This window comes from Vombatus ursinus, unplaced genomic scaffold (genome assembly GCF_900497805.2).
Source record: "Vombatus ursinus unplaced genomic scaffold, bare-nosed wombat genome assembly UNPS02010394.1, whole genome shotgun sequence".
NCBI lineage: Eukaryota > Metazoa > Chordata > Mammalia > Diprotodontia > Vombatidae > Vombatus > Vombatus ursinus.
In genome coordinates, this window is record NW_020950172.1 from 1,231,101 (window position 1) to 1,253,112 (window position 22,012).

The window sequence follows — 22,012 nt, forward strand, 5'->3', positions numbered from 1 at the left end:
AGGCCCCTCCCAGCCCTGACCTTCCCTGTGCTAAGGCCCCTCCCAGCTCTGACCTTCCCTGTCCTAAGGCCCTCCCAGCTCTGACCTTCCCTGTTCTAAGGCCCTTCCTAGCCCTGACATGCTATAACATTAACCTTTATCAGTCTAGGGGAACAATACTGCTGATATGACATTTAACAGAGTATCCTTATAAAGAAAAAAATATGCCATACCCCATCTTATCGATTCCTAACAGAAAAATGAGGTAGATGCCATGGGATGGTATAGACCTAAGCCCATTTCAATGTTAGCTGCGTGCTAGCCTGAGGGTGAAGAAAGCCAGCTCTGCCAAAACTGCTTTGTGACCTTGGACCAGTCCTTCCATTCTTCTGACTCTCTCCAACTATAAACTATGGAAAATCAAGATGCTGCCACCTTCTTCACAGGCAGGGCTGGCTGGGGGGTCCCAAGGGACGCTGGAGGCCCTGAGCCCAGATCCAACCCCCAGCTCCAAGTCCGTACTCTCTCCAGCACCCTGAGTTGCTAAATGTAGCTATAGGGCAGTGATGCCAACCAACTTAAGATGACTTGCCTTTGGGAAACACTGAGGACCCTGCTGGGCACCACACAGCAAGTTGGCAATGATACTGTCAGACTGAGGGAGCATGCCAGGGGTGTGAGTGACATTCCTTCCTATGATATACATGGATGCACCTCACAATTCACATTACATACATATTACATACATGTATCTTGTAACACACATATGGAGGGTCTATGTAACAAGCCGCCCCATCAGGATTCTCTAGTCCCCCTGGGAGGCCCAACTCTGCCCTCAGGTCTCAACAGCAAGGATCCATCTGTCCCTGGGGCAAAGGTTAAGGGATTAGGAGCCAACCTATCCTTCCTTGGTCAATAAATCCTTCCAAATTTGAAGACAACCACCTGACCTCATCCCTTAACTTCATTTTCTTGCCCTGCCCCCTTTTTTCCTGAGGAAATGCACCTCCTTATGCCAATATTCCCACCGTTCTAAACCACATCCTAAACCATAGCCCTAAGCTACATCCTAAGCCAAGGCCTCTGCTCAACCATAGCTGTGGGTATTGCCCCGTTATTGGAAACCCCACATGTTCGTTTTTGTTTTTTACAAGGAGTAGGGACGGGGGAAGAAGGAAGGACGTAAAAAAAGGCTCAAAGCATTCTCTCCATTGTAGATGATGAAATACGGGTAGGTAAAGAATGGTTATCAGTGCTTTCACACCCATCGCAATACAAGTCCTAATAAGGGACAAGGAGCATTTCTCCCTCATCTAGCTTTCTTTGCTCAGATGTTAGGGTCTGCTGCCTTAGCCTCGGAGAAAGAGAGCTGGGTCCAGGTCTCAAGGCCATGAATAGGAGCCCCGGTCCTGCTGCTCACCCCTGTGACCTTAGGAAATTCACCCCCCTCCTCTTGGCCTCATCCTCCCCATCTGGAAAAAGGAAGGAGTTGAAATATTTGCCAGGGACCCAAAGCTCAAAGGGACAGAGAACCTGATAAACAGCTCAGTCAAGGTCCCAGCAACTACCGCGTTAAGCTGAACTTCCATTTCAGTAAATGTAAATGCCACTGAGGTTCCATACATGATGGGCAAGGTATGGCTGGATAGTAGGTGGGCCCCCAGGCAATTCTCAAAGAAGCAAATCAAGGCCTGATAGAAGGAAAAGCTTCCTAAGCCTTTAGCAGCATCCCCCCAGAGCAATGAACGGGCTGTGGAGAAGCCAGAGTGCTCCCCTCAAAGGGGTGCTCCAGCAAGGCCCCTTGTGGAGGGGCCTCTCGGCCCGGTGCAGGCTGGCCTCGATGTCTGAGGATCTCAGGGGTCCCTTTAAGCTGAGAGCCCATGATGCCCAAGGCCCTTTCCATCTGGGACATTCCAGTCCCCCAGGAGAGAGGCCCTCAAGCCTCAGTATCCCTGAAGGGGTGGGCAGGGGCTGCAATAGGTAAATATTAGGGAGTGGCATGTGGCCACACATGCCAGGGAACAAGATTCTGTTGCACCTTTCAACCAAAATTACCTGCATTTTAAAGCAGAGTTCACTGTTCCCTCTTTCTCTCCCTTGTGAGCCATGGAAAATTAGGTATTTGGAGTGTTCATGCCATCTTTGACTCCAAGAATCTCTGGAAAACACTCAATGCTTTCTATATGTGAACGAGGCTGTCATTCTTCCAGGGAAAACCAGAGAAGGATTTCATAAGATGTGTGTCTGCAGGCTTTTACCAGAAGCCCATGGAGGGGCCAATGGACTAACTCACCTTCATCTGGGCCACTTGGCGCCCATTGGCTGTAAATGAGGTTAGCTGCCCAAGATGGTGGCCATCCCTTAGGGCTGGCAAAGCCTCACCTTCACGAACAGTCTATCATCCCCGTTTTACACATGATGAAACTGAGGCTCAGAGAACAGAAGCTCAGGAAGTCTAGTTCTGACCCCAGGTTTCCCAACTCCGAAGCTCATGGCTGCTTCCTCCTCCAGCCTATGAGCACTTTCCCAACGGCTGAGGACAAATGCTAATAACAACTGCAGTGTGTGAGTTTACAAAGTACCTCCTGAGAACAGTCCTTGGAGAAGGATATGGAAGGACTGTTATTCCCAGGGAGGAAACCGAGGCACAGAGTGTAGGTGTAGGCCTTTGCCTGAGGTCACACAGCTAAGAAGGGTCAGGCTTGCCATTCAAACTGAGGTTTCTCCTAAGTATTTTCACCACACTGCAGTATCAGCCAGTCTCCTCCTAGTGTCTGGAGAACCCAAGAAATGAAAAGCCCCAAAGCCTGCTAAGATGGACCGATTCAGGGCAGGGACTGATGGGAGCAGGGAGACACAGGATTACTTTGTCAAAATCTTGGCTTTCCTTCCACACAGAGCAAGGCTCTCTCTGCATACAGTAGGCACTTACTAAACGTTTCTTGTGACTCAGTGAATGTCTCTCTTTTGGGCTCTGTATCCTCAGGGCTTAGCTCCATAGGAAGAACTCTGGGTTTTGCTTTTTGTACATTCAAGCATTCAGTTGTTCATTCCTGCTCATTACTAACTCCTCCACATCCCAGGATCTGCTCTTGTGTCTTCCCAGGTCCATCCTGCTTCTCCTGGGAGTGGGGGGGGGGTGGTTCATGACTCTTCAGAAAGCCAGGCCAGGCTCGTTCCCAAACCTTCTCACACTTTTCTCAAATGCCCTGCTCCTAAATCTTTGGCAGTGAAGACGTGGCGTGTCAGGGCACACCAGGGCTTCCTTTTGATGCCTGAAATAGTGTAACTGTGCCTGTGGTCAGACCAGCAAGCCATACCTTGCCAGGGAGCTTTTGGCACCAAGAAGAGATTTTCTCTTAAAATATGTGGAGTCAGCTTTTTAGGGGGAAGATTTATTGGCATCTCTGGTTTACAGGATGCGCCACAGATTCAGGGGTGAGAGGGGCTGAGGGCCCTGTCACATGCACAGAGTAGGGACAGCTATGACCAAGCCCAAACATGTCTCTGGAAAGCCAGAGGGCACATCTGAGGCCCAGAAATTCAGCACGAGATACACAGCAGCTCTCTTCAGGTAGATGGAGAGACCACAGCATCAAGTAAAGCTTTCCAAGCTACAAAACCAGAAGGAAGGTACGAGATTATCCAGTCCAGCGTCCTCATCGCTACCGGCCCCCACAACATGGAAGCCCCTCGAGGCAGACACAGTTTCACTTTGTCTCCTATTCCCAATCCTGGCACAGTGACTGACAGTTACTAAATGCTTGGAGGCAGAGACTCAGACAGTGGCCAAGGTCACACAACTAATTATCGATGGAGCAGATCCTGGAAGCCAGGGCCCTTCCTACTGCTGGGCTCTTCTCAAAGGTGCCAGGAAGCTGTGGGGCAGCAGGTTCGGAGGCACGTGATCAGTCGGTCATTCACCGTGCTGGAGATACAAGCAAGAGCCGTTCATTACAACCCTCAGAGGTCCGCTAAGCCCGGCCCTCCCCTCCACATGAGGAAACTGAGGTAGAGACAAAGTAGCTGCCCCAGGTCACACACTGTGTGTGCACGTCAGGGTCATGATCACAATAATGATCATAAAAGCTCCCACATCTATCGGATGCAGAGGTTCACAAAGCGCTTGGCGTGTCATCTGCATGTCGCCGTATCTCCTGACATTGCCGAGAGGGCAGCGCTAGGATTATCTCCATTTCACAGACGAGCCCAAATGGCCGGGCCAGGGTCACAGACAGGAAGGCCGACGCTAGCCTCCAGGCCTTGGGACTCCGCATCTGGCTGGGCTCTTCTCCACCTCATCCACAGCTTGTGGTGGGATGGGGGGCAGACTCTTCTGGGTCCCAGGGTGTCCTCTTGCCAAAAGGACAAAAGCCGGCTGGTATCTGAGGCCAGAGCAGCTGTCCTCGGAGTCTCTAAGGGTGCTGATACTCGGCAGGCCTGGGTGAGGTGCCCGGGGTGCACTAACAAGGGCACCTGGGAAATTCGGGGTGAGAGGGGAAGGCGCACCAACAGGAGTATCTTAGAACTAAGTGAGGCGCGGGGGAAAGGAGAACTAACAGGGACAGATCGCAACCTTTGGGTGAGGAATTTCCAGTGAGGGCAGCACACTAATAGAGGCATCTCAGAACTTCTGGGTGAGGCGTGGTGGGGAGGGGGAGGTGTGCAGTAACAGACACAGATCGGAACTTCTGGGCGAGGCACCAGGGATAGAGGTAGCTCAGAATTTGTGGGTGAGGTGGAAGGGAGCACACTAATAGAGGCATCTTGGAACTTGGCGCGGAGGGCACACTAACAGGGACAGATGGGAACTTCTGGGTTGGTTCCTTTAAAAAAAAAAACCCACGATGAGTATTGGCTGTCGTCATTGTAGACTTACCAACCAGCAGCCCGAGCACTCCCGCCCACACAGAACAGACAAAGAGGAGCCTCTCGCTTTGGGGGGCATTTGGATTCCCACGCTTTTTAGAGCAAACCCACATTGTACAAGCTGCTCGTCAATAACTGCTTCTTGGGCTCCCACTTTACCACTGCCTGCTTGGGACAGATCTAGATGTCCACAGCATCGGCTCCAGTTCTCTCATTTTACAGAAGAGGAAACTGAGGCACAGAGAGGGGGTTGGACTTGGCCAGATCCCACAGGCAGGAAGTGGGAGACTTCCTGTCTTCAAATCCCAGGCTCTCCTCTCTGTGGGCGACCGCATCTCTGCTACTCTCGGGCTGGGATACTGTGGGCCACTCACCACTCTGACTGCCATAATCCTCCTCTATCGCACTGAAAAGATAATATCTATGTCCCTCCGTTGCAGGATTGCTACAAAAGAAGCTCTTTGTAAATCCAATGTGTCAAAGACATGAGAGCCTTCATTGCTGATACAATTCAGAGACTTCGACCAGCTCTGACATCCTCTGTTCTTAGGTCCCTCCTATCCCTGTGTTTAAAGAGCCAGACTAGCCTTGACGTTCAAGGCTCCTTTGAGGAGCCTGGTTCCAGACCTAGCTGAGGTTCATTATTGATACTAAATCATTTCATTTCCCACCTTCTGGAATCACTCCCAGGTAGGATTCACAGGTTTCTGATTATTCCCCAAGGGGACGAGACAGCCTTTTTGAAAAATGCCAACTCTTGCTTCCTGCCACAATTTCCAAGCTCTAGTGACCCACTTTAGAAGCCCATTCCAAAGGACTCACTCAGCAAGTTTCCCAAACTCTCCCCACCACCCCCTTGCCAGCAAGAACAAGAGTCAGATGCTCAGGGAGACCCACATGACCAGGCTTCCTCACAGACCCCCTATGCCGGACACTCGCTGTTTCCTCGCCATGTCCCCGGACTTCTGCCAAAATGCCACTACTCCCCCAATCCGAACTCCACAGCCCGTCACACCTTGCTGTTCAGAAACCTCCAAAGGCTTCCTATTACCCATGGCAGAAAGCCCAAACCCCCGAGCCCGGCATTTAAAGCCCTATAAAACTGGGCTCCCCAGGGCTGGGGCATTGGGAGACCAGTGGTCGAATTTCAGTGCTGGGAGGGCCTTCAGAGACTAACAAGGTCACCTCTCACGTACAGAAGAGGAAACTGAGCCCCGGTGGGAGCAGAGACCTTCCAGTAACAGGACTCACCTCCCTCGACTCGTGCTCAGCAATTTTTTTGTGCCAACTGAGGGTCTTACCAGGACGCCAAATAAATACAAGGTCCACATGAGACCCTCTGTGAATTGAGTTCAGCCAGGACACAATACATAGGAGTGAGTGACCCAGTGGGACGGGCCCAGGGCCTCAGTGACCATCAGTATAACCAGCAGGCCTGGCCAGGCCAACCCTTCTTTTTAGCTCCCCTGGTTTGGTTTCCATGAAATCTGTTGATGGGTCTCATAAATGCTGGCCCAGAGGGAGCTGGGGTTGTGAAACTGCCCACAGAAAGTCCAGAGTGCGGAGAGGAAATGAAGGCTATTTTCATAGCAAAAACAACGGCCACACATATTCAATATTTGGAATGCTAATCTAATATTTTAGAGGTGAAATAACAGAAGCATTAAAATTTTTCTAAGGGAAATCCAACTGCCAACACTTGGGAGACCAGAATTTTATGGAATACAGTTTGGGAAAGACTTAAATACATCTTCTGATATAGATCAGGGGACATCAGGGCTGGAGGGACCTCAGAACAGCGGATGTCAGAGCTGGGAGGGACTTTAGAACAGGGGATGTCAGAGCTGGGAGGGACCTTAGAACAGGGAATATCAGAGGTGGGAGGGACCTTAGAACAGGGAATGTCAGAAGAGAAGAGACTTGCTCAAGGTCTCAAAGAAAGTCACTGGGGAGGAGCCAGGACTTACCAGGGATCTTCCCACTGGGCAACATGGTTTCCCTACTTCTGACTTAAAGACAGCTGGGGAGCTGGTCTGGATGCCACACCTGCTCTTCCTGGGTACAAAATATCGCCATGGAGGGCACAACTAACGCCAGGCACTGCAAACTCTGGGGTCATCTCTTTAGAGATTGTAAGCTCCCGATTAGCTTGGAGAATCCTGGAAGGCAGGGACTGTCTTTTGCTCCTTTTTGTACCCCAAAGCTGAGCACAGTACCTGGCACATAGTAGGTGCTTAATCAATGTTTCTTGACTTGAACTGAAAGGGCTGAAGTTTCCCCTGCCCACCCCCAACCCCCACATGTTATCTGAATCCACTATGTCCTCTGGAAAGTTTCAGCTACTTCCCAGGATGCTTCTCAATCTGGATTAAAGGTTTAAATGGAGAAGTTCTGTCTTCATTATAGTAGAAAACAGACTGGTCTGAAAGACAGGAGACCCAGCTGTGACTCCTAGCACCCACAGCTACTTGACTTCAAAACTAAGCCTCTCAGGACCTCAGCTTCCTACTCTGTAAAATGGGCATGACTGTATTTGCCCCACCTCCCTGTTGTGGGGTGTGCATTGAGCAAACTTGAAAAAGCTTTGGAGAAACAGAGTAAGCATCATTACAAAAACTTCCACAATACCTTTGAGGAGCTCAAGCTGTGGCACCAGGTTTCCCAGCCTCCTCTTTCCTAACCCCTCACTTCACTCAGCAGCAACATCACCCACCACTCCCTCAAGCTCCATTTTATGCAGTGTCCCATGGACAAGGTTGGAGGGAGCCGGGGTCAGAGATTGTCTCCTGGCCGGTACTCTGAGTCACTGAGGCAGGCGACCATCGGCCATCCAGCCAAACTTACAGACGAGCATTTATTAAGCACCAACTATGACTGTGTGCCAGGTGCCATTCTGGGTGCTGAGGGCACAGACAGAGATGAGCCCAGCCCTGCCCCAGAGCAGCGCCAAGCACTGAGCAGACAAGCCACAGACCCAGAAAAGAACACCTCGCATTCGAAATGGTGCACAAGGTTAAGTGTAATGTGAGTTGGGAGGCAGACTGGATAAGGAGCCAGAGGATCTGGGTTCAAATCCTGCCTCAGCCACTGCCTACCTGTGGGCAAGCCTCTCTCCTCCCTGAGCCTCTTCAAAATGAAAGGGTTAGACATGACCACCTCTGAGGGCCTTTCTAGTTCTTGACCTAGGATTTGAACTCACAGCATCCCATGAGAAGTGCACAATCAGGGCAGGGTCAGAGCCACCAGCTCGCTGCCCACAGAGCCTGCCCTTCCTTCTGGGTAAAAAATGACTATTGGGGGAAAATCCTTCTAAAAACTGGACACAGAGGGGTCAGTGCCCCAGAGAAAAAGGTGGGGCAGAGCTCCCATTCAGATGCATCGGGACACAGGACAAGGAGGAAGTCTGATGTTTTCAGTTTCCCATAACGCAAACGAATTTCCCAAACATACATGAAACCCCAGCTGTGCACAGTGCCCAGGAGAGACGGTATCCAGCCTCTGGCTGCCCTCCCAAAGCTCACCTCTAGAGGGCCAGGCCTGGGTGATCTCCTCCAAAGAGGAGGGAAAGACCTGGAAGGTGTGAGGGCAGAAGAGCCGAGGTACCCGGCAAATGGGGTGAGGAAAGCAGAGTCTCAGTGCTGGGCAAACAGCATAGGAAGCCCCTCCCTCAAAACAAAAGATCAGAACGACTGCCTTCCCTCCCCACCTCCGCCCAGGCCTGCATCTATGAGTTTATTCAGTTTCTATTTCTACACGTGTCCCCCCTGATCATTTATAAGCTCCTTGAGGGCAGGGACAGTGCCAGGCACCCAGCAGGGATTTACTAAATGCTGATTGGTTGTTTGAACTAGGAGGTACAGTAGAACACACTATTATTACTACTACTAAGAATAACAACAACTAGTATTTATATAGCATCTTAAATTTGCAAAGCCCTGGAGATACTGATCTCACTTGATCCTCAGTCACCCCATGAGGTAGGTGCTATTATTATCCCCATTTTGTGGATGAGAAAACTGAGGCTGAGAGAGCATAAGTAATTTGTCCAGGGTCACACCAAAAGTAAGGTATCTGGAGCAGGATTCAAACTCAGGTCTTTGAAATTTCATTTCTATCCATTGCCTCACCTAGCTGCCTAGAGTCCAAAATGAGAGGGACCTTAGAATACAAATCCTACCGACTCCCCATAGCCTTTGAGCTAAAAGGGTTTACATTTTAAAATACAGTAAAACTTTATTTTAAAATGGGAAGACCATTCTTCACAGCAACCAAAAGAGGCAGCTGCTGGATTTGGCCCCTGACAATAGTCTGCCATCTTAACAGATGAAGAAACTGAGGCTGAGAGGGGAAATGACATGGCCAGATTCCACAGGAGATCACTATCTGAGGTGCCACGTGCTCCAGGCTCTGTGCCTTGGGAGGCAACCCTCTCTCCACTGCACCATGTAAATAACTAGTGAAAGTTACACAACCAATGGTACAGCCTGGATTCAAACCCAGGTCTTTTCTGATTCCAAGTCCAGGCTTTCTCCACGACCCACTGATCCACCAATGTTAGACATAATCAGACGGCTCACTGGTTAAAGCACTGGACTTGGAGTTAGGAGAAGCTGAGTTCCCATCCAACTGTGTGACCCAAGGTAAATCACCTTACCTCTCAGTTTCTTCAGCTGTAAAATGGGGATAATAATGGCACCTACCCACACAGGGCTGGGTAAGGACTGGCCCTAGAGCACTGTAGAGATGCTAGCTGTAATTAGTATTATTAGAGAAACCATCAGGGATCTTCAAGAGGTCCCCACCCCGCCAACCCTGCAAAGGGCAGAGGCTGGAGAAACCGAAACCCAACAGAAGCTCCAAAGAGTGGTTGCCCTCTGGGTCCCAAGGTCGAAGGAGGTGAGGACTAATGGCTGTTATCTCATCCAGGGGCGTGCCTGTGGGGAACAGGGATACACACACACACACACACACACACACACACACACAGCCTGACTTCTTACTAATGGAAAAGGTGATGTGGGGAAACTACCTTCATTCCCCGCCAGGCAGTGCACACAAAGCTGGCAGGAGCTGGAGAGAGCTTAGCCCAACGGCTTTTCAGTGGAAGAAACAGGCACAGAGAGGGAAAGAGACTTGAGCCTAGACACACAGCTGGCTGCTGAGATTCCAGATCTGGCCTTCCTTCTCCACCTCTAGTACCCTCCTAGCTCACCCCAGATCACTCACGGTGATCTTTCTACTTTGACAGAAAGAAACTGCATGGCCACTGGCTAGAGTACTGGGCTTGGAGTAAGGAAGCTCTGGGTTCAAGTCATGCTTTCTTCTTGCAAGGGAGAAAAGTGAGGCTCAGAGCTTTGAAGTAACTCGTCCCAGCAAGACACAGTTCGTGATTCTAACCTACCCCTCAGCAAACTCCAAATAGGAAGCCTTGGGGGCATGATACTGAATTTGAAATAGGGTCATAGAAGAAGAATTAGTCTTCCACTGGCACCAGAAGGCAGTACTAGGAGCAGTGGAAGGAATTTGCCAAGAATCCAGTGGAGGCTATGTCAAGAAAAGCTGGGTGGGGAATGAGACTCTGCCTCAGAAGGTAGTGAGCTCCCTGTGGCTACAGGTATTAAAGCAGACTTGGATGCCCCCTTCTTGACTTGGAGTCTGAGATGTCGGGCCCCTTTGTGCTCAGGCACAGGTAGGAGGACTCCATGGCCTCACAGGTCATCTCCAGCTCAGAGAGCCTTGCTATCAGGGTGGCATCTAAGGCCGAAACCTCACCAGAGCAAGCCCAGAGAATGTGCCTCTAATCCAAAATGCTACAAGATGAGGCCTCCCAGACAAACGAAGCTCTTTAAAAAGGCTGAACCACTGATGTGTCAACGGTCATGGAGTAAAGCCAGGCCTGGCTTTTGGATCAGAGGACAAGGATTCAAATCCCACATCTGTGGGACCTCCGCCCTGGGCCTCAGTTTTCTCCTCTGTCAAATGAGGGGCTCTGATTGAAGGGCCTCCTAGGTACCTTCTGGATCTGGGATCCTCCAGATCCTGAAATGCAGACCGATGAGGGTTAGAACAAGGAGGCCCTGCTCCCCCCCCACAAATCTCCCCAATGAGACTCATTTGTGCTACGAGCTGTGAAGCCATCCTGCTCGTCCCGCATCTTGGGCCTCCCCAAGATCCCTCAACCACAAAGCCTGCCAGGCAATGGGACCCAAAGAGGAAGGGGGCCTGGGCTCTTTTCAGGAAGGTCAGCTCCTCTAATGTTAGCCTCCCACTACCTGCCAATCTGGATGGAATCCTCAATGGTGGGACAGAGGACAGAAAGCCAGACCCCGGCACCTCCTTCTGCGGATCTCATTTTCAAATGCGATCCTGAGGAAATGTCCAAGAAACATCATGCTGAGAGGCTCTTTTCAGAGGGCACAGGATGCAACTGGCTAATACACAGACTAGGAAATTATCATCAAAGAGTCAGCTCCGCCACCTGCTGGCCTTGTGATCTCTTGCAGACGAGCTTTCGTGGCCTCAGTTTCCCTATCTGAAAGGGATGGGGATGGCTGCCCAAAACGTGAATGGAATGGAAGATTACTGGGCCGTAAGGAAGGAGGACTATGGTTTCAGAGAAATATGGGAAGATTGTGTCAGCTTATACAAAGTGAAACAAACAGAAGCGGGAGGGGAAGCAACAATGTACATGACATAGCAGGAAGGAGCTGCCCCGCAGAGGCAAGGAAGGGGGAGGTTCCAAGGGCAGCCAGTAGATACATTGTTACCCTTTGTTACCACTCCGGCTGTAGTTTCACTTTGCTCTTTTCCTTCGTCTCCCGAGCCCCGAGGCCCACAAACACGACAAAAAGAGAGAGGGCAGGGTGGCCTCGTTGGCTCTCAGGGCCCTCCCAGCTCTCCCGCCATGGGATCCTCTAGGAGGGCACAACTGCCATTTCTGGAGCACTCGGAAGGCGGCCAGCTGTGCATTTGAGTCTCTGGCGAAGGGGAGCCGGTCACGGTGGCCCCATTTTACAGATAAGGGAACTGAGTTTCAAACAGGTTATGTGATTTGCCCAGGGTCACACAGCCAGAAAAGTGCCTGAGGCGAGATCTAAACCTGGGTCTTCCCAACTCCAGAGCCACTGCGGGAACTGTACCCAGCCAGAAGAAAGCTCTGGCCTCCCTCACAATCCCCTTTCTCCCCAGTCAGGCTCTAGAGAGCCTCCAGCTCCTGTCACAGAAACAGCAGCAGCAGCAGCAACGATCCCCCCAGCTTGCCTCCTCTCTCAGCCTTGCTTTTGGGTTTGCACCCTGGGTCTGGCCGGGTCTGTTTATTTGCCCACCTGGTCAATTAACCCTCATTCCCTAGCTGGCCACGCTCCTCTCAGGACATTTACTGGTCTAGTCAACTTTGGGAAAAAGAGCTAGTCTCCTCTTAGCATAGATCACACGAATAGTCACAGGCAACAAGTGCATATACACATATGCACACACGCACACACGTGAGCACACGCACGTGTGCGCGCACACCAGCTACATTCTCCGCCTTGCATGTCTGCCATGGCTCCTCTGACCCTTCAGGGGCCACAGATGAGGGCAGGAAGTCATCTTGAATAAGAAGACTCTTCAAGGACCCACATTTTAAGAGGAGCTTCAAAATGTGCCCTGTAAGTGTTATTAAAACAACAACAGCCAGCCCAAAAAGTGACAGACGTGCACAAATTTTCCTAATAGTATCTTCTGCAATCACAGAACACTGGAAATCACCTAAACGCCCAACCACGGAGGAATGGCGGACCAAATGGCGGCCTGTTCACGTCATGGAGTGCACTAATGCTGCTAAGACTGACAAGTACGAGAAAATCAAAGAAATTGGGGAAGATCCTTACGAAATAATGTGAAGCAAAGAAACTCCCCCTGAACCAGAAAAAGAAAACTGGCGCCCATTCCAATGACGGACACAGAGCCCAGGGAGGAGCAAGAGAGGCTCCTGTCCAGGACTGAGGGAGGGAAAGAAGGCGGGCAGGGGCGGTGGAGGGGGGGGCGAAGTTGAGTGCATGTGTCCTGTGGAAAAACTGATTCACTTCAATGTACAGTCACCAGGCAAGTATAGTGGATTGTATGGACCGTCGAGGGAATTCTTTCAGTCAAATATTTTCTGAAAAGCTTATAGTAAAGTCTAAGGTGCTTTCTCAAGTTATCACTTATTACTGCTCATAAACATTTCAGACTTTGCTTGTGAAATCCTAATATGCTTTCCCCACCCTACACACCCACATGACCACACACATGAACAAGTACACACACATACACAAGGGTACACGCACACCCACATGAACACACACGCACACACGCGCACGTGTGTGCGGTCATAAACACGCACTGCAACATAGATGAATACACATGCACACACATGTGCGTGCACACGTGTGGGTGCATTTATGCACACGTGAGGGCGCACAATGACATGTGTGCTTGCCCAGGAGCCCAGCTACTCTCTGGTGTTGTTGCCAACTCCCCCCTAAGACTTTTGGCTTCGAAGTCAAAGAATTTTAAGAGGCTGAATCCAAGCCATCCAAGACTCAGAAGAGCGAGCCAAACCCTCCCTTCCTCAGTCACAGGACACGGGTTTGCACCTCAGTTCTTCCCCTCCCTCACTGTGTGACTGTGTCCGAGCCCAGTCAGGTCCTCAGTATCCCTGGCTGCCCATCACAAGAGGCTAAGGATGTGTTCACTACCTCTCTTACCTCCGGAATGATTTTGGAGGATTGTGCCGACAGGAAAAGAATCCTGGGAAGGTCAAGAGCCAAAAGACCTGGGCATGTTCCCCAGTTCCAAAGCTCCCTACCCAAGAAACCTTGGGCATGTTGCTGTTTACTGATTAGCCTTCCTGGGTCCGAGATGCTGCAGCAGTAAAAGAAGGAGGTGGCACGGATGGTGGCAGAGTGTCTGAAGTAGAAGAGAGCTCAGAGAGGGGCCAGGTCAATCTGCATCCGCAAGGGCCATTGCGGGCAGCGCCCTGATGTGCTGAGAGAAGGCGGTGCTAACAACACCAGCCCAGCTCAAGGCTTCTCTTTCAGCTCCTGGTTTTCTCAATAAAAATGGCCAAAAGCCTGTTTGATTTTTTTCCCCTTCCTTCACCTGAGCACTAGAATAGTAGAGTAGGGAGAGGGCTGGGCCTTCAAGTCTGGAATGAGCAGGGCTCTGGGATCCCAGCAGGCAGCTCTGTCAGACTAGCAGACATCAGGGGAGGAAGTTCCTGTAACAGAGTGTTCTTACACAGATGAAATCATGGGTTTGGATCCCTGCCTTCCCCTTCTCTCCTCCCCTCCCCCTCCATATACATGCAGTGGGGGCCAGCAGGAAGATTTGGAAATGGAGGCCGGGAGGCCGGAGGCCGGGAGGCCAGAGGCCAGCTCTGCCTCTGGCTTTTCTGGGTGACCATGGGCTAGCCTCTTCACCTTTTGGAGGCCTCAGCTCCTTGGTCTAAAATGAAGAGACTGGACTATGTGACCTCGAAGGTCCTTTCCATCTCTAAATCCAGGAGCCCCTAAACTTTCTGGCTTGTCCTCTGCTTCACCACCTGCTTTTAAAAAAATCCCATGATTTCCTTCCACTGGGTCTGATTCCCTAGTCTCTGGCTTTCTATCTCAAGTGTGCAAAATGGCGTCCTCTTTCTGGCCGGCTGCCCGGGATTCCCGGGGCGACCATGATTGAGCGGTGCCAGAGAAGCAAGTCCCCCAGGCTCTCCTTGTCACAAGCCTAGCCTCAACCTCCCTCCCACCCTCTAGCCGGCATCCAGATGTGTTTGAATGGATTTTAACACTACCACCCCGCACAAGGCTGTCTCAGGGAGGGGCCCTTCAACCCCAGCCTGCAAGCTCAGAGGGGTTGGAGGCAAAAGGAGGGTCCGGAATCCAAGCTTCTCTGAAAGTGGCCCCCTTCCCCCCAAAACAGGGCTCTTCCCAGGCTGCCTGCCCTGCGTCTGTGGCCAAATACCAACAGGAGCCAGCTAAACGAGGTCAGAGGTTTTGAGACAATGGATATGGAAAGGCCTAGAGTGCCCACTCACAGGGGATGGACCAGGGTAGAACTAGAGTAATGGTGCCACCCAAACACACATCCATATGTGCCAATGTGCCTATGTGTGCCCGTGGATGCATACAAGATGGCGCTGAACCTGAAGAGACACACCCACTGATCATCAAAGGCCTCAAAGGCCTTGTTTGGGAAAGAGGTGCCACCAGAGCCCTTGGAAGCCACCAGGAGCCTCACTGGGCTCACGTCCTCTTTCTCACATGGATCAAGGGCCAGAGGGTTTCATCTCTCTGGAGCTGAGTCTGAAAATGGGCTTCCCTCCCACCCCATCCCACCACAATGCACTCTTGAAAATAGTCAGTTTGGGCTTTCTCCACAACAGTATTTGTCATTAAGTGGCCCATTTGGGGGGCAGAAGGAACGGTACTGAAAGGTCCTCCTGAACAGTCCCTAGAAGGCCCCCATGTGCGTGGGGGTGCCACACAAGGCACTGAAGAGCCCAGATGAGGGATGACTATAAAGCAGGGGGGTGGGGGATGGAGATGAGAAAGCACCAGACACTGGGGGTTCTAGTCCATTTCCCCTGTATCCAAGTCCATCTCTAATGTTTGCCACTGACATCATGCCTAGATTAACAGACAAGCATTGCTCAAACAAATACCAATAATAATAACAGATAATAACAAAAATAATAATAATGACTGTCCCACTACATACTTGGAGGAGTGAGCTTGCCCCCCCCCATTATAGGTGGTATAGACCCCTTTATAAAAAGTTCCGTCTTATTCCTGGTTATAGCAGACCAGCTGGACAGAGATAGGTGGTGATGTAGCTTTCAAGGATGAATACAGAATTAAGAAAGAAAGGCACAAAGAACTCTGAGCTCCAAACCAACGTGAAACTGATATAAGCAAAAAGCAAATCTATATATACAGAGAGAGAGAGAGAGAGAGAGAGAGAGAGAGTCATCTCAGAACTACCTATCTACAATCCAAATAGTTGCACATAGATCTGATCAACAGCATTTATTAAGTGCCTAATATGTGTTCCGCGTCAGGAAGAGTAGTAACAGTTAACATTTGTATAGGGCCTACTATGTGCCAGGCGCCATGCTAAGCACTCTACAATGATTTCCTCGTGGGAGCCTCAAAACGCCCTGGGGAGGGAGGGGAAAACCAACAAAAGTCGAAAAGCTGCTTTGGCGTCACAAGTTTTACCATAAGAATTATACTTTTGTAAAACTTCTTTTCAAGACAATGCTTAAAAATCTGATGCTCCTTTCTGCTGTTCATCTACTCAGTTTTTGAAGGGGGTTATCTGTCAAGCCCTATTTCAACGCAAATATCTATAACCCGGTTTTGTTCAAGGTCTCCAAACGGTTTTAACCAAAAATCACGCTAGAAACCAGGAAAGCATTCCATGGCCTATGAATGTCTTCACAACCCTGAAAACGGAAGGATTATTTCAACACCCAGCAACGTCACAAAAGACTCAAAAGGCCAGATGCAGATTAAAAATGGTGGAGGGCCTTGATTGTGGGAAGCTGGAGATTCAAATACCCCACGGTAAAGATTCCTTCCTCCCTCTCCCAAATAGCATGAGTTTAGGAGAGAAGAGAATGAAAAGTTCATCTAATAATGCTATTTTAATCAGCAAATATCACTTGTTTATTTTGACCTGGGTTCTTAGAAATTGTTGATTCTGCACCAGAAATATGCTCGGTGTCCCAACAAGTAACAGACAGTCCTAATGACAGACTGGCCCATCTGTGCTGTGAGAATGTACCATTTCAGGCTGGGAGTTCACTTTATATAGAAAGAAGGGCTCAGAGCAGGCGCTGCCCAGAGTTCTCTTTACACACACACACACACACACCACATACATGCACACACATGCATACACATGCACATACATACACATGGACACACACGTACACATGCACATGAACACACAAATGCACGCTCATGCACACACACACAACTGGCAAAGACTGTCTGCCATCAATAAAGTTGATATTTAGACTGATGAAGAATCATTTAGAGAACAAAAAAAAATTATTCCATGTTTGATCCTGATTTCTTTCTTCATTGTTCAAGTTCAAAACGAAGCATTGGACTGTGGCAATTACATGGCATCAGCTCATTAGCCAGATAAAGGCTATGGGGCACCCTGCCTCAGTGTACCATTATGGCATGAAGATAATGACTTGGGGAAGGGGAGAGAATTAATCCATTTTTTTTTCCCTCTGCACAGATTTTTTTTTTTTAACTGTAGTAGAGTAACATGAAGTTCTATCAACTACCATTTCATTAGCTATCGATCAATAAGCATTTGTTAAACACTTGGGTTAAGTAATGATTTGCGCTTTGCGGAGGTAGTTCCCTACACCAATAAAATCACAGATCTGCTCCCCCAAAAAAGGAAACCTCCCTCCCATAATTCTGATGTTCTAAATATCTACATTTATCACCAGAAAGTGTGTATGGGGGTGGCAACATTCGATCTCAGAGACAGGCATTAGCTGTGTCCAGCCTCAATGCCTCCCTTGCTCTCCACTCCATGACTGGCACCTTTGACCAGTACCATCTTTGGGGCCTATGAAACATACGGGCAAAGCAGAATCCGGAGAAATATGAGGGGAAGGAAGAGATGCTCTCCTTCTGGCACGCACACGTCTCTGGAGCCCACCGAGTTCACTCTAAAGAGGTTGGGGCTTTTTCTCCCCATCCGGGACACTAGCTTTCTGAGCAAAAGCCACTCCCTATCTCCCTCCAGCAGGGCTGGCCAGCTGGCCATGGAAAGCCACCCTAACCCATCTTCAGAAGGCAAGAAGGAGTCTTATTGGGGCAGATTTCCCTGAGAGCATAATTTTAAACTTTCTGTCCCCACTCAGAGATCTTCTATAAATCACCATCCCATTTGACTTTAAGTGACAAGGAAACTCAGAAAACAAAGGCTTACTTCTGGGCAGAAGCGGCTGGACTAGTCATATGCAGGAGATGGGAATTGGACACATGACCATCCGGGCTTCTTTTACGGGCAAAACGACATTTTTAAAAAATTAGAAACTTGGGAGCTTTAGAAGCCATTTGAAAATTCCAGTCAACCCAAGGGGCAGCTTGAGAGAAAAGGCTACGGAGAAAGCCAAGGTGTGCCAAGACCTTCGAAGTTATTCCCAATTAAATCGAAACACCTTCAGGAATCGAAAGGGATGTGTCTGTCCTAGGTCCCACTCCCAGAGGCCCTGCTGGTGGCTCCAGCTAAAACTCAAGCTCGGGAAGACGCCGGCCCCATACTAGGTCCGACAGAGCTGTTCTCCCGTGACTCAATCTTTGATGAGTAGCTAATTTCTATGATTAGACCAAAATGTCTATACACAGGTCTTAATGCAGAACTAGCCTCTCTAAATAGAAAATGAAGGAGCTCAATTTTAAAAAGCAGTAATAACTTTCTCTAACAGAATTAAGTGAATGTAACAAAAAACCCAGGCATAAGAGTTTGCTATTCTTTTCTTTGTTAATTTGTAAAGCTCAAAACACTACAGAAATTAGTTGCTGTTATTTAAAATGAAAAAAGGAAAGAATCTGCACTGCCAGAGTCATCTGGGGCCCAGCAGCTAAGAAAAGGAAGCCGCTCGCCTAGTTGCGAACGTGCCGAGTTCTGTTTTCGTCCCCTGTCCAGCTGGTCGGTCCAGGCAGCCGCCATCGAGCCCTTCCTCTCTCCCTTGGCCAAACAGAGCCACACAAAAGGGTAACATGGGCCAACACTATTGATGGAGCTCGGAGGAGGGAAAAGAGGGTCCCATCTGCTCCAGTGCTAAAGAGAAGGGCACGGGGAAGAAGCTGCCCCCGCCGCAGCTCCCGGCCTTTGCCAAGGCCTGCGTCCGTCAGAACAGGCTTGACCGGGGTGGGGTGGGGGGGGCATACTGGTTTTTCTACGTTGGATGGTTAAGGTTTAAAAAAAAAAAAAAACTCAAAACATTTGGAAAACCTTGGCACGGTCTCTGCGAGGATGATTCCTGACAACCTACTCTGACTTCCTCCCCACCCCGGCAGCAGGCTGCTTGTTCCTCTGCTACAAATAAAATGGACCCCCAGGAAAGGACTTACCTACAGAGCGCAGCCACCCAATCCTTTCTTAAAATAAAAAAGAAAGTCAGCTGGAGGGTTCATCTCTCCCTTGGAAGGAAGGCCAGGCAGGCTGGAGAACTCTGCAGCAGCCTCAAAAGGACATGCTCGGGGGAAAGGTCTGCTCCTTCCAAGCTGGAATTCCAGGGGCAGCTCAGGCAAGTGGGTGGCCCGGAGCCCCGCCGAGGAGCCCTCCAGCCTGGGCTGCGGCTCTGCCTGGCTTAGGAGCCCAGGGCGACAGGTTCGCACAGGAGTCCAAGGCGGGTTAAATGAACACCACCCAGCCCTGGGGATGGGAAGAACACCACTTTTGTCTTCTCCTTTCATCTGAACTGGCTGCACAGGCCCCCACGTAAGCATGGGGCTGGCTGGCTCAGCCCCGCCCACCGAGAATTTTGAAAGATGCCATGGGTGTTGGGCTGATAGAACAGAAGGGCTGAGGCAAAGTGTGCGCAGGCGCGTGCGCAAACACACACACACATGTACACCACAACACAGACCACCACCCCCCCAGCACCTCCTAAATTGTTCTGACAGGATTTTGTTATTGGAGTACCCAGACTACCGAGAGATCGGTGCCAGGCCTGCCTATCTGAAGAGGTCAGAAATGTGGCTGCCTGAGCGGCCCTCCCTACAGCTTCTCCTGGCCTGGGAGCCCCCATTGCCATGGAGCTAGCTAGGGTGGCTCTGTCCATCCAGCCTCGCTAGGTTTTGTCTCTGGTGCCGGAGAAGCCAAAATTCGTCAGTCCCAGCAATCAGGATGCAAGATTAATTGCTCTCCTGAACAAACAGTGGTGAGGGAGAGCCAGCAGCCCCCAAGGGATGTGGGCCCAGGCACAATGCGGGGAGCCTCAGACACATGGGGGGGGCACTGGGGGCTGCACTAACACAGAAGGCTTTATAGTCTGAGAGTCCTTCAGGGCCCCATTTGAATGATGCTGCCCGGGTGTTTGCCCCGAGCGTGAGGAGAAATAAGCTCCAAAGGGCAGCTGAGACTGAGGAGGTCTGTTCCCGGAAGCCCACCCCGTTGGAGAGACAGCCCCAAGGACAGGCCTCCACCATGCCAGCATCAGGCCTGGCAGCGAGCACCAGGCAAACAGATGCGAGGGGAGGAGGGCATATGCCACATGTGCCGGCTGCTCACTCATTTCTAGGTCCTTCCCCCCACTCTCCACCCATGTCCTGAAGGCCTGGGCTCCCCTGGGCCTAATGGAGGAAGGGAAATAAAAGCCTGTACCGAGGTCCCCGAAAACAGACCAGTAGGTGCCTGCGTCCCTCTCTCCGAGGCGCAGCAGGTAACCAGTAGCACCAAAAGATGAAAAGTGGAAAGGGCTCGAGGAAATCAGCAGCGGCCTCGGGGCACAAGACCACGGTCACCTGAGGGAAGCATCTCCCAATGTCCCTCAATCCAATAGCAAAGACAAAGCCTGAGTGTCCACACTCCAGGAAATGTCTGCGCCTCAGGAGACCTCTCCTGTCCATTTACTCTTGGACTGGGATTTTAGAACTCCCTGGCAGCTGGAAACCCGGATGGAATGAAGAGGACTCGTTTTGATCGGGCGCCCTGGCCCTCCACGCCCCAGAGTCCCACTCTCCACACCTCTGCCTACTCAGGTTATGCTCAGGACCCAAGGGATACCCGTGAGTTCCCTTCTGCCCACTCACCACATACCCCCAGCTGACACGGTGCATCCCAAATGTGTGTGGCCAAAGCGGGAGAAGCCAGACGCAACCATTTCGAAGGGCTTACATTGTCTAAGCTTCAAGGATTTCAGGAGGCACCTCTGGCCTCCAGCTTCTCCAGCTCCCCACATCACAAAGCCCATCATCTGCCAGACCATGGAAAGACTCCCCCAATCTGAGCGGTGCATTGGTGTGAAGCGGGAGAGATGGACCGTGAGGAGCAAAGCCAAGAGAGGGTCAGATAGATACAAAGCCAGGACCAGTGCAGCCCCTCAGCCCACCCCTCATTCTCACTCAACTCCCCAAACTCATCCTTTAAGAGCTGCGATGAACAAAGCTGCCTCATCATTCACAAGGAAGAAAAAGTTAAACTCTGCCTTCCCCAGAAAGCCTCTTTGGGTCGTCAAGAAGACGTGGAAGGATGACCCCTTGGGCCCACTTGCAGGGCTCTGCTCGGGCTGCTGTGGTTTTTGGTGCTTCACTTTTGGTCCATTTCTCTATCTAACCGATGGCCAGTTATTGCCCCCCTGCCCCACAACACAGCGATTAGAGAGTATTGGCGGCCCTGAAACGTGTCAGCCAGGAAACCTTTGAAATCTCTTTCCATCAGCTCTGGAAGCAGTCATGAGGACAGTTCTGCTTGCAGGCCGGAAGACGGGCTGGAAGACCCTCAGCCTCCCCCCCGCCCCCGCCCAGGCTGAAGACTCTGGGACTGGGCAGAGAAGAGGCATTGAGTGAGCTGGCCTCAACTGCCAGGCCTCATGAGCCTTCTGGGCTTCCTGGCACTCCTGAGTTCAAATCCACAGCTTTGGGGCCCCTCAGAGCAGCCTCCATTCCATGCTGAGCTGGACAAAGGTAAAGAAGACTAGATTCTCTGACCCAGGGGCCCACTGAGTCTACCTGTTTCCTTGTATCTGCTCAAAGCTCCCTCCCCCAAAGATCCCAGAACATCCCAAATGAGGGCTCAGTCAGACGAGAAGACCAACCTTACCTTCTCTTTCCAGGGCTCGCAGCACATTGACCACTGACACACATCCATCCCTGATGGCCAGAAAGTTCAGGGAGGAAGCCACACATCTGATGAGGGACCATCTGGGGAAATGTCCACCATCCCTGGCAGGCTGACGATCAATGCAGTTGCCCTCCTTTCAGTCAGCTGCAAGAGAGCCAAGAATGAGTAAGGACCGATCTCCTAAATGTGCCATCAGGGCAAAGTATAGGGCTGCAAAGGTTAGTAGGAGCGTGTGTGCCCTGGCCGAGGGGAGCCCCTGAGCACAGTGCCGCATCCCCCTGCCAGAGTGTGTGCCACGGCCAAGGGGAGCCCCTGAACATAG

The 22,012-nt window shown here is 50.8% G+C and overlaps 1 long non-coding RNA gene across 1 annotated transcript in view; it reads right to left on the bottom strand.

Annotated features, from left to right (window-relative positions):
- Window positions 1-22,012, bottom strand: part of LOC114037405 — a 57,070-nt gene that overhangs the window by 23,658 nt on the left and 11,400 nt on the right. The window contains exon 3 of the long non-coding RNA XR_003568439.1: window positions 21,670-21,834. This is a non-coding gene — a long non-coding RNA (uncharacterized LOC114037405). The remainder of the gene's footprint in view (window positions 1-21,669; window positions 21,835-22,012) is intronic.